Raw genomic sequence first — 13,736 nt, 5'->3', positions numbered from 1 at the left:
GTGACTTACAACTGTAGTCCTAGCATTTTGGGAGGTTGAGGCAAGAGGATCACTTTAGGCCAGGAGTTTTAGGCTGCAGTGAGCTGTGATTGTGCTACTGCACTCCAACCTGAGTGACAGAGCAAGACTCCATCTCAAAAAATAAAAATTAAAATAATTTTAAAAAAAGACTGGGCACGGTAGCTCACGACTGTAATCCCAGCACTTTGGGAGGCCGAGGTGGGAGGATCACGAGGTCAGGAGATCGAGACCATCCTGGCTAACACAGTGAAACTCCGTCTCTACTAAAAACACACAAAAAAATTAGCCGGGTGTGGTGGCAGGCACCCCTGTAGTCCCAGTTACTGGGGAGGCTGAGGCAGGAGAATGGTGTGAACCTTGGAGGCGGAGCTTGCAGTGAGCGGAGATCGCGCCACAGCCCTCTAGCCTGGGCTACAAAGCGAAACTCCGTCTCAAAAAAAAATAAAAAATAAAAAATTCCTTTGTTTAGTAAAACCTACTTTTACGCTAGACTTTTGATTTTGATTAATATATTTCTGAATTCTCCATTTCCTTCTGTAGCCCTAAGTTTTAGCAAATACCATGTGAATCTAAATATTGGTTCTTTGGAATAGGTTCTGACATATAAAAAGGCTTGATTCCCTCTCATGCCCTTATGAGGTCTTCTTTTTTCAGAGTATCAGTTGATATCCACACTGGTTTATGTGTCTCTATGCATCCTACCATTAAGAGGACTGACTTTGAGGAGGGACCACCCAGGTTCAACAACCAGCCCTGTGACCTTGGCAACTTACCTATCCCCTCTGGGACTTCGGGTCTTGGTCTGTAAAATTAGGATAAGAGTAACAGCTTCCTCCGGCCTGGCACAGTGGCTCACACCTGTAATCCCAGCACTTTGGGAGGCCGAGTCGGGTGGAGAGGTCAGGAGATCAAGACCACCCTGGCTAACACGGTGAAACCCTGTCTGTACTAAAAATACAAAAAACTTAGCCAGGCGTAGTGGTGGGCGGCTGCAGTCCCAGCTACTCAGGAGGCTGAGGCAGGAGAATAGCGTGAACCCGGGAGGCGGAGCTTGCAGTGAGCGGAGATCGCGCCACTGCACTCCAGCCTGGGCGAGAGAGCAAGACTCCATCTCAAAAAAAAAAAAAAAAGATTAACAGCTGCCTCACAACCTCAACGCCTAGGACATAGTAAATGTTTTGTAAATGTTAGCTATTGTTAATGATTTTTTTAAGACAAGAGTCTCGCTCTGTCACCCAGGCTGGAGTGCAGTGGTGTAATCTCGGCTCACTGCAACCTCTGCTTCCTGGGTGCAAGCAATTCTCCTGCCTCAGCCTCCTCAGTAGCTGGGATTACAGGCGTGCGCTACCATACCTGGCTAATTTTTGTATTTTTAGTAGAGACGGGGTCTCACCATGTTGGTCAGGCTGGTATTGAACTCCTGACCTCATGATCCACCCGCCTCGGCCTCCCAAAGTGCTGGGATTACAGGTGTGAGCCACTGCGCCCAGCCTTTTTGAAATTTTTTTTAAGAGAAGGTCTCACTCTGTCACCCATGCTGCAGTGCAATGGTGCTATCATGGCTCACTGCAGCCTTTACCTCCCAGGCTCAAGCAATCCTCCTGTCTCAGCCCCCTGAGTAGCTGGGACTACAGGTGTGCACCACCATGCCCAGCTAATTTTTGTATTTTTAGTAGAGATGGGTTTTTGCCATGTTGTCCAGGCTGGTCTCAAACTCCTAGGCTCAAGTGATCCACCCACCTCGGCCTCCCAAAGTGCTGGCCACCACGTCCAGTCCTATCTTTCAATGTATTCAAATATTGTAAAACTCTCTTGCCTTTCTCCAGTGCTCACCTTCATGATCCCTAATGAAGAAGAACAGAGAACTCAAGGAACAGTTTAAAACTGTCTGCCCATCTGACTTGTGTCGGGCACTGTGTAGACGTGGGTGTGAGTATGCACATGTGCACTTGGACAGAATCTCCTTTAACTCTTGCAACATCCTTCAGGACAGGCCATAACATTCCCTATGGACAAAGAGCAAACTGAGAGCTTCCAGGTCATCCTTAAAGAGAAGCAAAGCTTAGCCACAAACCAGGCATGCCAGCTTCTACTGGGAAACCACATTACTGGGAAATTCGAGTTGGGGATTGTTGACAGAAGATGCAGCCCCAGAAGAGCATGGAACGAGGGGTAACTTATCAAAAACTGACTTCTGGTCATGACTCGCCCCAGCTGAAAGGCCTCTCAAGGTTCCCTATTGCATTTTGCACAAGTCCAAAAGCCTCACTTTGGCCTATAAAGCACCAGGGCCAGGTGCAGTTGCTCATGCCTGTAATCCCAGAACTTTGGGAGGCCAAGGTGGGCAGATCATGAGGTCAGGAGTTCGAGACCAGCCTGGCCAATATGGCAAAACCCCATCTCTACTAAAGATACAAAAAGTAGCCAGGTGTGGTAGCACATGCCTGTAATCCCAGCTACTCGGGAGCCTGAGGCAGGAGAATCACTTGAATCTGGGAGGCAGAGGTTGCAATGAGCTGATATGGCGCAATTGCACTCCAGGCTGGGCAACAGGGCGAGACTCTGTCTCAAAAAAAAAAAAAAAGACTGGCCCTGGCCTGGCGCACTGGCTCACACCTGCAATCCCAACACTTTGGGAGGCTAAGGTGGGCAGATCACTTGAGGTCAGGAGTTCAAGACCAGCCTGGCCAACATGGCGAAACCCCGTCTCTACTGAAAATACAAAAATTAGCTGGGCGTGGTGGCATGTGCCTGTAATCCCAGCTACGTGGGAGACTGAGGCAGGAGAATTGCTTAAAGCTAGGGGGCAGAGTTTGCAGTGAGCCAAGATCATGCCATTGCACACCAGCCTGGGTGACAAGAGTGAAACTGTCTCCAAAAAAAAAAAAGACTGGCCTGGCCCACCTTCACCTGTCCCATTCAGCTGTCCTACTCACCTGCCTTGCTTACTGTATTTTAGCTGCACCTGTCTCCTTTCCATTTCATGAGTATGTCACTGTCCTTCCCACTGGCACACTCCCCATCCCACTTCCCGCATCCACCTTTACATAGGTGACACCTTCTTGTTCCAGTATTTGCTTAACAAGATGGTCTCCTCAGAGAGGCTTTCCCTGCCCACCCCATCGAAACAGGTTCTCTCTCTCCCCAGTGGTGATATTTCTAATTTATACCTACATTTGTTTGTCATTTATTTGGGTTCTGTCCCCCTCTATAATCCTACAGATAGACATCAGTCCCCTTGAGCACAAAGACATGCCTGTCTCCATCACCATGAGGTCAGCCCTTTCCCCGAGAGGCAGTGGGAAGACAAGAGGGTGGCTAGTGGGCCATTTGGCAGCATCCAAGACCAGAGGTTGGCACACCCAGGAGGTATCCTGGCCATTCCCAACTTAGTCTCCACTTCCTGCTGGCTTCATGGGGTAAAGGTTGTAATCTTCTGACATCATTGACCAAGGGGTCAGTGTTCAACCATTCTATATGAACCCCCTATGCCCTGAAGCCTTGTCTGCCCACGAATCAGGACTGCTTTCTGCGGGTGGGCATCAACCTGGGGCCTTGTACTGGATGAAAACCTAAGGGCCAGGCCCGGACCCTGGGGACTGGCAGAACCTTCAGCCAGGGCATCATGCTGTTTTCAACCCATGAAAAACTGAATGAAATTCCACAAGCCAGCCAGGCCTGCTGTCAGTGATCAGCGGCCCTCCGTTGCCACTGACTAGTCAGCTTCCTTCAGTCAGTCCAAATGAGGCCAGTCACATAATGACTCCCTGTGGCTAATTACCCAAGCAATCAGGTGAGCCCCACTGAAGAGTCACTGCTCACCCCATGCCATTCTTCACTGAGACCCAGCTGACTATGCTGGCCCTGCTGCCCCTGGAGCACAGGCCATAATTCCACATCCTCCATAACACCTGCCCTGCTTCCCTCCATGTTCTGGCTCCTGTAACCCCTGCCCCACCAGGTGTCCTGCTCACCTATGCTCTGTTGTCAGGGAAGAAACAATGGGTGTGGAGGCAGACAGCTGGGGTCAAGTTCAGAGTTAGTCAGTATTTCTCTGTGAGACCTTCTATGGGACCCTTTACCTCTCTGGGATCAGTTTCCTCATCTTTGCAAAATGGGGAGGAAACCACCTACTTTGCTGGCTGCTAGGAATCTGAAGAACAAAATGTGTATAAGCATTCTTTGCAAACTCTAAAGCACAACAGAATGATGAGAAATACTTGTCCTGACCTAAAGCCATCTCCTCCAAGAGGCCTCCCAAGATTGCTCCCCTTCTTTCTCTGTCTTCCTAAGGCACTTAGCTTGCTTTTCCTCAGTTGCTTACCTCAGAACAGGCACTGGCCCTCTTGACCCCGTTTTCTATCCTTGAGTGCCACAAGCCAAGGATTATGCTCCCATTCAACCCCAAAGACCACTTCTCTCTCTCTACAGCCCTCTTTTCCCAATTTATGGGGAGAAAATATATTAATGGGCACAGTGTTCCAATTTTATGTTATTTTGCCATGTTTTTCTTAAATTATTTTGCACCTTCAACTTCTTATCTGCTAATAAGAGGTCACAGGCACCAAATAAGTGACCAAGGACACTCAGCAATACATGAAAAAACAGGGAGCAGTTCTTTGGGTTGGAGTCTCGTTTTTTTTTTTGAGACGGAGCCTCGCTCTGTCTCCCTCTGTAGATCACTTGAGTTCATGAGCTTGAAACCAGCCTGGGCAACGTGGTGAAAACCCATAGCTACAAAGAATACAAAAATTAGCCAGGTGTGGTGGTGCACACCTGTAGTCCCAGCTACTTGGGAGGCTGAGGTGGGAAGATGGCTTGAGCCTGGGAGGTAGAGGTTGCAGTGAGCTGAGATGATGCCACTGCACTCCAGCCTGGGCGATAGAGCCAGACTTTGTCTAAGAAAAGGAAAAAAAAATTGTATGAGGAATGTATACAGTGACTGGGACAGAGGACACAAACTGGTAGGCCCTGTGTCAAATGTGGCCCAGAAGGCGCTTTGTTTGACTAGCACAGTGAGGTGCTTTTTGTTGTTGTTGTTGTTGTTGTTTTGTTGCTTTTTTGTGTGTGTGTGTGAGATAGGCTCTTGCTCTGTCACCCAGGCTGGAGTGCAGTGGTGCAATCATGGCTCACTGAAGCCTTGATCTCCCAGGCTTGAGTGATCCCCCCACCTCAGACTCCCAAGTAGCTGAGACTACAGGTGCGTGCCACCATGCCTGGTTAATTTTCATATTTTTTTAGAGATGGGGGTCTCACTATGTTGCCTAGGCTGGTCTCAAACTCCTAAGCTCAAGTGATCTGCCCCCCATTGGCCTCCCAAAGTGCTAGGATTACAGGCATGAGTGTGGCTGAGAGTTTTTTTTACAATACTTTTTTTTTAGGTATAATTTGCTTACAATAAAATATCCCCATTTTGGGCCATGCGTGGTGGTTCAGGCCTGTAATCCCAGCACTTTGGGAGGCTGAAGTGGGCAGATCACATGAGGTCAGGAGCTTGAGACGAGCCTGGTCAACATTGTGAAACCCCATCTCTACCAAAAATACAAAAAATAGCCAGGTGTGGTGGTGCACGCCTGTAATCCCAGCTACTCGGGAGGCTGAGCCATGAGAATCCCTTGAACCCAGGAGACAGAGGTTGCAGTGAGCCAAGACCGCACCACTGCCCTCCAACCTGGCCAATAGAACGAGACTCTATCTCAAAATATGTATACACATATATATACGTATATATACATATATAGACATATATACATGTATACATATATAGACATATATATACACATATATAGACACACATATACCCATTTTATACGTGTAAGTTCTCTGAGTGCTCACAGAGGTGCAGTCCATGTAACCACCACCACCGTGAAGACACAGAGACTTTTTTTTTTTTGAAATGGAGTCTCGCTCTGTCACCCAGGCTGGAGTGCAGTGTTGTGATCTCGGCTCACTGCAACCTCCGCCTCCAGGGTTCAAGCAATTTTTCTGCCTCAGCCTCCCGGGTAGCTGGGATTACAGACACATGCCACAATGCCCGGCTAAGTTTTGTATTTTTAGTAGATGGGGTTTCACCATGTTGTCCAGGCTGGTCTCAAACTCCTGATCTCAAGTGATCTGCCAGCCTTGGCCTCCCAAAGTGCTAGGATTACATGCATGAGCCACCGCTCCTGGCCAACACAGAGCCTTCTAATGACTTTCCTCACTCGTAGACAAACACTGATCTGATTTCTAGTTTCAAGATTAGTTTTGCCTGTTTTTATAAACTTCATCATATGCCGGGCATGGTGGCTCATGCCTGTAATCCCAGCACTTTAGGAGGCCAAGGTGGGAGGACTGATTGAGGCCAGGAGTTTGAGACCAGCTGGGCAACACAGCAAGACCCCATCTCTACAGAAAATTTTAAAATTAGTCAGGTGTGGTGGCCCAAGTCTGTAGTCCTAGCTTTTCAGGAGGCTAAGGTGGGAGGATCACTTGAGCCTGGAAGTCAACACTGCAGTGAGCTGTGACTGTGCCACAGCACTCTAACCTGGGTGACAGAGTGAGACTTTGCCTCAAAAAAAAAAAAGGGGAAAGAAAAGAAAAAAGAAAGAAAAGACAAGAAAAAGAATTTCATCATACGGCAATACTCTTTCATGTCTGTTTTTTTTTAATTTTTTTTTTGTTGTTGTTCAGCTCCTCTAAGTAGCAATCATGTCTGGTTGCTTTTTTCTTTGTTGCTGTTGTTTTCGAGATGGTGTCTTCTTACTCTGTCATCCAGGCTGGAATGCAGTGGCGCCATCTCAGCTCACTGCAACCACTGCCTCCAAGTTCAAGCAATTCTCCTGCCTCAGCCTCTCGAGTAGCTGTGATTACAGGTGTGAACCACAGCGCTCAGCTAATGTGTGTGTGTGTGTTTCAGTAGAAGACGGGGTTTCACCATGTTGGCCAGGCTGGTTTTGAACTACTGACCTCAAGTGATCTGCCCACCTCAGCCTCTCAAAGTGCTAGCATTACAGGCATGAGCCACCAGTCCCTGTCTGGTTTTTTATTTTGAGACAGGGTCTCACTTCACAGGTGCAATAACTGCACACTGCAGCCTCTAACTCTTGGCTTCAAGTGACCCTCCTGCCTTAACCTCCTGAGTAGCTAGGATTACAGGCAGGTGTCACGACACCTTTTCTTATTTTTCATAGAAATGGGGGTCTCACCATGTTGCCCAAGCTGGTCTCGAACTCTAGTCTCAAGTGATTCTCCCACCTCAGCCTCGCAAAGTGCTGAGTTTACGAGAGTGACCTGCTGTGTCAGGCGTCCTGTTTGTTTCTGAGATTCATCCATGTTTCTACATATATCAGACTATTCCTTTTCTTTTTTCTTTCTTTCTTTCTTTTTCTTTTTTTTTTTTTTTTTTTTGAGATGGAGTCTCGCTCTGTCACCCAGGCTAGAGTGCAGTGGCGTGATCTCGGCTCACTGCAACCTCCATCTCTCGGGTTCAAGCGATTCTCCTACTTCAGCCTCCTGAGTAACTAGGATTACAGGCGTGTGCCTGTAATTGCCATGCCTGGCTAATTTTTGTATTTTTAGTAGAGATGGGGTTTCACCATGTTGGCCAAGTTGGTCTTTTTTTTTTTTTTTTTGAGGCGGAGTCTCGCTCTGTCACCCAGGCTGGAGTGCAGTGGCCGGATCTCAGCTCACTGCAAGCTCCGCTTCCCGGGTTTACGCCATTCTCCTGCCTCAGCCTCCCAAGTAGCTGGGACTACAGGCGCTCGCCACCGCGCCCGGCTAGTTTTTTGTATTTTTTAGTAGAGATGGGGTTTCACCAGGTTAGCCAGGATGGTCTCGATCTCCTGACCTCGTGATCCACCCGTCTCGGCCTCCCAAAGTGCTGGGATTACAGGCTTGAGCCACCGCGCCCGGCCCAAGTTGGTCTTGAACTACTGACTTCAGGTGGTCTGTCCACTTTGGCCTCCCAAAGTGCTGGGATTACAGGTGTGAGCCACTGCACCTGGCCTGTTTTTCTCTTTAATGTTAAACCACTCCTTTATTAAAAGGTGAATCATATTATTTCAACCATATAAATGCCCAGGGGATAGGGATTCAAGAGTTCCCATTTGTTCAGGTCTTCAAAATATTATACCCATATCAGTATATGTCTTCCAAAATACTTAAATCATAATATTTAATATATATATATACTAGTTTAATAAAACATTACATATATTGTAAAACACAAAATACAGAAATGTTAAAAGGAAGAAGTAAAGAGGAGATAAATACTATTTTTAAATTATTTTGTTTGCCAAAGAAGTATGATCATTTTGCCCCTCATAAAATATTATATTAAATCATATTATTATATTAAATTATATTAAAGACAATTATATTGAGGTATTAATAGTATTTTAATGAAATGAATATGATTGAAAATGTTTCTGTTTTTCTATACTACTGAAGTATAATTGAAGTACAAAAAGACACGTATATATAAAGCGATAGCCCCTCAGCCCTACCTGACCCCCAGGCCTTGGAATTGACCTCTCCAGGGTGAAACCTGGATGACTGCTTATTTTCAACATGGTAACCAGCACGGGCAACGGCATTCTCCACGACCCTCATGGCCCTTTTGGAGAGGCTGGGGCAGGAGGGTTGTGAAGAAGGCTGTTCCTCTGGCCCTTGGAAGGGACTTGGCAAGGTAGGCCCAACAAGGAGAAGAGAGGATAAAGGGAGATACCACCACGGACCCTCCTACACTCTCTCTCCATAGCCACCTGCTGGGCTTAGGCAAGCACTGCCTGAATCCATTTGCTGCCCAGAGTCCCTCACACCCCTACCTTTTCACCATGAGTGGAGACCACAGTCCCTGCCTGTCCCATGCCCTCTGTCCCAGTCCCTGCCTCTCCCTACTCTGCCATTCTTTCTTTCATATTAAGGTATAGCCTACATATTTAGGTTGGTGCAAAAGCAATTGCAGTTTTTGCTATTACTTTTAATGGCAAAAACTGTGATTACTTTTGTACCAATGTAATACAATAACTGTCAGGATATTGGTGTGGAGCTACAAGATGTTCACAAGGACATTTCATGTGTTTGTTTGATGCCTGTTACAGCTACAGAGCAGTTTATTTTTTTTATTTTTTATTTATTTTTTGAGATGGAGTCTTCCTCTGTCGCCCAGGCTGGAGTGCAATGCCACCATCTCGGCTCACTGCAACCGCTGCCTCACGGGTTCAAGCAATTCTCCTGCCCCAGCTTCCCAGTAGCTGGGACTGCAGGCATGCACCACCACACCCGGCTAATTTTTGTGTTTTTAGTAGAGACAGGATTTCACCGTATTAGCCAGGCTGGTCTTGAACTCCTGACCTCAGATGACCCATCCACTTCGGCCTCCCAAAGTGCTGGGATTACAGGGGTGAGCCACTGCACCCGGCTGGTTTTTTTTTTTTTTTTTTTTTTTTTTTTTTTTTTTTAGACGGAGTCTCGATCTCTCACCCAGGCTGGAGTGCAGTGGTGTGATCTCCGCTCACTGCAACCCCTGCCTCCTGGGTTTAAGCGATTCTCCTGCCTCAGCCTCCTGAGCAGCTGGGATTACAGGCATGTGCAACCATGCCCAGCTAGTTTTTGTATTTTTAGTAGAGACGGAATTTGACCATGTTAGAGCCAGGATGATCTCCATCTTTTGACCTCATGATCCGCCCGCCGCGGCCTCCCAAAGTGCTGGGATTACAGGCGTGAGCCACGGCGCCTTGCCCTAGTGTTCATATTTTCATCTGTGGCCAAAATCTTGATCATTTTAACAATCTATATTCTAATCATTTCCTAAACTTAAGCTTCTCATGTTTAGATTACAAAGTTGCTTTCTCTATATTCTTGAAATTACCTACTTCCTCTGCCTGAAAGACTTATTCCAATCACTTCACATAACCTCCAAATTTGAACTTAAAAATCAAGGAAGATCCTTAAGTTAGGAAGCATGCCTAAGGTAAAAGATAATCCTAGGGCACAGCTAAGCCAAATAACAACCCAGATTTCTGGGAAGCTGCCACTTACTATTAATCTCAACCTGACAATTGTCTTACAAATTATATTGATAAATCGTTTAATTACTATGGTCCAGTTCAAATATATATCATTTTGCTTCCTTGTTACCAGTTATGCCATACACAGCACAGTAAATAATGAAGTTTCTGGGCTTTTCTTAGTTAACCTGAAGATCTGGCTTGTCAGTGTTCAGACTTGCTAAAACTTATTTACATATTTATCTCAGTATAATCCAAATGTCTGGGTTAGAATCTATTTTCTGAGTATTTACTTTCTTTAGAAAGTAGAATTGCATGCACCTGAGACCTCTGGGATTTGCTATAGCATTGGACTAGATGTCCATTAATATACCTGAACGATCTTACCTTTAAAGTCAACATCCATTAGGTTCTAGCAACTTCCTACTTCTCATTCCTTTAAACCTTTTAATACCTGTTGTTTCCTTCCACATACTAGTACTTTCCTATAGACATATTAGGGTGGCACAAAAGTAATTGCACCAATCTAGTATTTTCAAAATCCAGTACATGTTTAGGTTTTGTATGCAACTCCCTATAACATTTTTCTATTTCAGTGCAACCATCTCTGGCAATTAGAAAAATAACAAAATTAGAATGAATACTTAATATCCTCCTTCCAAACCTATACCAAAATCAAGCCCCAAATATATTGACAACCCTGGAAATGATGTGTCTTACTTTCATTTAAAAAATAAAACAGAGTAAAAGAACTAACTAGATGTATAGTACCTGATGCCACATGTTTTTTGGGATGGAGTTTTGCTCTTGTTGCCCAGGCTGGAGTGCAATGGCGTGATCTTGGCTCACCGCAACCACTGCCTGCCAGGTTGAAGCGATTCTCTTGCCTCAACCTCCCGAGTAGCTGGGATTACAGGCATGCGCCACCACACCCGGCTAATTTTGTATTTTTAGTAGAGACAGGGTTTCTCCATGTTGGTCAGGCTGGTCTTGAACTCCCAACCTCAAGTGATCTGCCCACCTTGGCCTCCCAAAATGCTGGGATTACAGGCGTCAGCCAGGGCACTTGGTCCCTTGGTGCTACTTTTTTAAACTCTTGCGTAACTCCACAGGTCTCAAAATAGCTAATAAAGAAATCATGTCTCCAATCATTTCAATACAAGCTGTAAGTGCCTTAAAAAAATTTCAGCTCTGGCATTACTTCTGTTTAAAAGTGTCAAGATAAAACTTCACTGAAACATCTGCTGCTACTATTACTTTAGGAATCTGTATCCATTTAGGGATTTTTTTTTTCTCCTAGAGTACTATAGCCGTTTGTCAATAAAAAGTAGCATCAGTATGCTTAACTTTCACTATCAAAAAAGTGATCTGCTAAGAAGTGACAACTGGATTCAATCCAAGAAGTCCTTGGATTTTCTATTCTACCAGAACTCAACTTTCCCAATTAAGTTGTTAGTCTTTAAGATAGGGACCCTTTCCAAATGTGATGCAAGAGCCTGGTTTTTAGCAAATAAAAACTCCATATAAAATTCAATTTAAAAATTAAATATAAGCACACAGGAGGCCAGGCGCCGTGGCTCATGCCTACAATCCTAGCACTTTGGGAGGCCAAGGCGGATGGATCACCTGAGGTCAGGAGTTTGAGACCAGCCTGGCCAACATGGCAAAACCCTGTCTCTACTAAAAATACAAAAATTAGCCGGGCGTGGTGGTACACACCTGTAATCCCAGCTACTTGGGAGGCTGAGGAAGAAGAATCACTTGAACCTGGGAGGTGGAGGTTGCAGTGAGCCAAGATGGCGCCACTGCACTCCAGCCTGGGCGACGGGAGCGAGACTCCATCTCAAAAAAAAAAAAAAAAGCACACAGGGGTGTGCACACAGTTCAGAAACCAGGAAACGCATGACGATAAACATAATCCTATTTGATTGTCTTTATGACTTTTAAGAAGTGAGCATGATGCCAGGCGTGGCAGCTCATGCCTGTAATCCCAGCACTTTGGGAGGCCGAGGTGGGTGGATCACCTGAGGTCAGGAGTTCAAGACCAATCTGGCCAACATGGTGAAACCCTGTCTCTACTGAAAATACAAAAATTAGCCGGGTGTGGTGGTGTTCACCTGTACTCCCAGCCACTGGGGAGGCTGAGGCAGGAGAATCACTTGAACCTGAGAGGCAGAGGTTGTAGTGAGCTGAGATTGCACCACTGCACTCCAACCTGGGCAACAGAGTGAGACTCTGTCTCAAAAAAAAAAAAAAAGTGAGCATGAAAGTAAATCTTTATTTTCAGTTATTACCCACCAGTAAGAGAAAGTTAGGTTCACAGTTTTGGCTCTCGACACAAAGTGAAGTAGGAGGCAAATTTATATCCATCATGTACAACGAATGGACCAACTTTTTAAGTTCTGGCTATCTTGAAAACTTGCAACATACCAGGTATTGCTGTGTCGTCTCTCAAGATAGCAATGGGTGACACTGAGTAGAAGTTGTGAAGTGTTTTCTACAGTATGCTGCTGGAAATCAGAGATTTATAAACATTGTACATGTTCAGAAATGAGACAGATACTTGAAAAGTCTAAACACACTGATTTAGGAGTGTGTATGTTGCAGTCTCAAGAAGGGTCAATAGTCCATATGGACTAAATTAATTTCTGGGTAGCAGGTATATTAGACATTAGCATCAGTGCAGAACATGCTCAGTATCATAAGAACCAAAACACCAGCACAAGTTTATCCATCATTAAAAACAATTACCACCTTAAACTGTCAGAATAGTAGGTAACTGAGATTAATAAATCTAATCCAAATAAGTAACTCTTGTAAAGTACAATTTCTCTTTTAGAAGTATATGTGAGAACCAATCAGCTAAATAGAAATGTTTAAGATTGAAGACGTCCAATATTTTTAAAACTGGACATTGCCATATATAGGCAGAACATTTCTAAAAATGAAGTGACAAATGATTTTTAAAACTTAAAAAAGGCCGGGCGCGGTGGCTCAAGCGTGTAATCCCAGCACTTTGGGAGGCCGAGACGGGCGGATCACAAGGTCAGGAGTTCAAGACCAGCCTGGCCAATACGGTGAAACCCCGTCTCTTCTAAAAATACAAAAATTAGCCGGGAATGGTGGCGGACACCTGTAGTCCCAGCTACTCGGGAGGCTGAGGCAGGAGAATGGTGTAAACCCGGGAGGCGGAGCTTGCAGTGAGTTGAGATCTGGCCACTGCACTCCAGCCTGGGTGACAGAGCGAGACTTCGTCTCAAAAAAAAAAAAAAAACTAAAAAAAATTCCTTCCCTGTTTATCAATAAATGTGGCAGAATAAAAGACAATCCTATAAAACTTTTCTTATTCATCATTCTCTCCATGGATGTTTTAATACGTGGTGATGCTCCCATAAAAGGAATCCATTGTTAACGTAATTTTCTAAGGGAGGAAGAGGTAAAAGATAATTATCAATTTCTGTGGAACAAATACTCAACTTAGGACCAAATAATAGCAATCTAGGAAATTTAGAAACAGTAAAGATTTTCGGTTTATATTTAATGGTTGGTGCTGCTGTTTTAACCTTATAAAGTAAAGCTGTCTGCTTCCCAAATTCCAAAAATTAAAATAATCCCCAACCTCATCCTACCAACCAGTGCCCTTTGGATTTTTGTTTGTTTTAGAACAAGGAAGGGTTAAATGGTTGCTGATTATGGATATACCATTTTGATTTTAGGACCTTT

The sequence above is a fragment of the Chlorocebus sabaeus genome, chromosome 22, assembly GCF_047675955.1.
Source record: "Chlorocebus sabaeus isolate Y175 chromosome 22, mChlSab1.0.hap1, whole genome shotgun sequence".
NCBI lineage: Eukaryota > Metazoa > Chordata > Mammalia > Primates > Cercopithecidae > Chlorocebus > Chlorocebus sabaeus.
Note: the sequence above shows the minus strand (reverse complement) of the source record.